Source organism: Triturus cristatus, chromosome 6 (genome assembly GCF_964204655.1).
Source record: "Triturus cristatus chromosome 6, aTriCri1.1, whole genome shotgun sequence".
NCBI classification, from domain to species: domain Eukaryota; kingdom Metazoa; phylum Chordata; class Amphibia; order Caudata; family Salamandridae; genus Triturus; species Triturus cristatus.
The window spans coordinates 723,019,441-723,022,111 of record NC_140589.1 but is presented as its reverse complement, the minus strand read 5'-3'; positions in this window follow the sequence as shown (position 1 = coordinate 723,022,111).

The following is a 2,671-nucleotide window of genomic DNA, read 5'->3' as shown; positions in this document are numbered from 1 at the left end:
AACTTCATGGTCAACCTAGCCCTCTGGTCAGTCTATGCCATCTGATTGCTGGAGAGATATTCCCATGCTTTATGGCACATGGTTAGGAAGATCTTGCCGGCAGTCCCAGGGGAATTTTGAGCCAACCTGACTCAAACCATCAAGTATGGTTAGGATGTGACCAAATACATAATACATTCCGGACTAGATACCACCAACTCAGAATGAATGAATACTCAGATTTGTAGAGCGCAACTTATCACCCCTGAGAGTATCCAGGCGCTGTCCATAGGCACAGGGAGATTAAATGATTGCCCAGAGTCAGAGGATGTTAAGTCAATGCCAAGACTAGAACCTGGATCTCCAGTTCTAAAGTGGACAACTCTGGCCATCACGGCGCATCCTTTCCCACTGTCAGAGCAGCCAGCACTATTGTGGTGCTTCTGCGTCATGCTTGGTTGAGATCCACAGGCTTCTTTTGTGATGGGCAGGCCTCTTTGATGGATATGCCATTTAATGAATCTTGCGTGCTTAGCAAGAAAGTCAAATCAAAGTTGGAAAACTTGAAGTCAAGTCGGACCATGGATCGTTACTTAGGCGTTTCTTCCCCTGAGAGACAGCACCCTCAACTATTTTGCACTTTTTGAGTCTATCTCAGATGGTTGGTGTACCAGCAACACCAAGACCCGTTGCCCAAGCTAAAGGCAACCCAGTCCTTTTAGGGTCGGATACTAGGCAGACAACATCCAGGCCATCAGGGGAAGCAAACATCCCAGTCACTGCCCCTGCTGCATCAGCATCCAACCACTTTAGTTTGCCATTAGTGGCACACTACCACCCTGCTAGGGTCAGAAATTTCCTCTACAGGAGGCAAAATATGACATCCGACAATTGAATCCTTCAGATCGTTCAGCAAAGCTACCTCCTATCATTCCTTTCCAACCCACTGCATCTTCCACCTGCATCAGAGCATCTTTCAGAGGAGCACCTGTCCAACTTGCTCTAAGATGCGCAGGTTCTTTTGGCCAAAGGAACGGTCGAAAGGATCTAGGCCCTAGAAGCAGTTGACTGTTGAAGGCAGGCTCACTGCAGTTATTAATAGACCATATCCAGACAACAGCGAACTTCCAGATATCATTAGGGTCCACTGTACAGAAGTCACACCTGCTTCCTTTCATTGGAGCTATCCTGGAAATGGTGCTGTTTCTGGCCTTCCCTCCAACACAATGAGTCGGGAACATTTGGGGTATGATCCCCATGTTTCAGCCTAAGTCCTGGGTCTCGGTGAGATTGGCACTGATGCTTCTGTGCTTTTGGCCTCCTGCATCCTCCTCGTCGAATATGCCAAGTGGCCTATCCAGACTCTGCAGAGGAACCTTAAGTCTTTGTATGCCCAGCACCAGGGGATCCTGTCAGGTTCCATTTGGGGGAGGCTACACAAGACCTGCAGTGGTGGCTCAATCACAATTGGACTGGCAACTGATCCCTCTCCCTGCCCCACCCAGAGCTGACAGTGGTAACAGTTGTTTCACTGCTTGGATGGAAAGGTCATCAGCACCCCTACTCCTTGTGTCCGTGTCTGGTGGGAGTAGGGTGGCCACTGCGCAACTACATCCTGCCCACATGGAGCGGGTTGAGAGAATCGAGATACCGGCTCCCGCTCCATCAGGGAAAGATGCTGGGCAGGCAGGAAGTCGGCAGAGGCAGCCAAGGGTGGACTCCCAGTGCTGCCTCAAATAGGGCATCCCCAGGGAAAAAAACACAAGGACGGGGACTCCCTAACGCAGCAGGAGACCCACAGTTAAAATATTCACTGCTTCTACAGAGGGAGCATACCGAAATGCCTCAGGAGAGGCTTATTTGCATATTTAGCTTGCCTTGTGGTTGACCCAAAACAGGCAGGGGCATTACCACCATGTTTAGAAGTACTCTGAGTATTACAGGAGGTGCCACAGTCCCCTATTTCCAAATTTGTTACTAACCCCATGTTTCTGGGGTTGGGGAATCCATGAAGCACAGAATTTTCACTATCATTTTAAAGTACTGCTAATGATGGAGCTTTTGCTCTTCAGCTAGTAGTGTACAATCTCTAGGGCTTGGTTTTATGGCTGCGGTTTATGTGGCCTCAGTGTGTAAAATAAAGAGTACTGACACATGTGATGATTATTTCAAATGCTCTATTGATAATGTAATGTTAACAATGATTTATCAATGTTGATTTGCTTTCTTGTTTATTGACAGTGGTGACAGTTGTTTCACTGCTTGGATGGAAAGGTCATCAGCACCCTACTCCTTGTGTCCGTGTCTAGTGGGAGTAGGGTGGCCACTGCGCAACAACATCCTGCCCACATGGAGCGGGTTGAGAGAATCGAGATGCCGGTTCCCGCTGCATCAGGGAAAGATGCTGGGCAGGCAGGAAGTCGGCAGAGGCAGCCAAGGGTGGACTCCCAGTGCTGCCTCAAAGAGGGTTGGACGATGGGCTGCTCAAGTGGGACTGGGCATCCCCAGGGGAAAAAGACAAACGCTGCAGGAGAACCACAGTTAAAATATTCACTGCTTCTACAGAGGGAGCACCCCATAATGCCTCAGGAGAGGCTTATTTGCATATTTAGCTTGCCTTGTGGTTGACCTAAAACAGGCAGGGGCACCACCACCATGTTTAGAAGTACTCTGAGTATTACTGGAGGTGCCA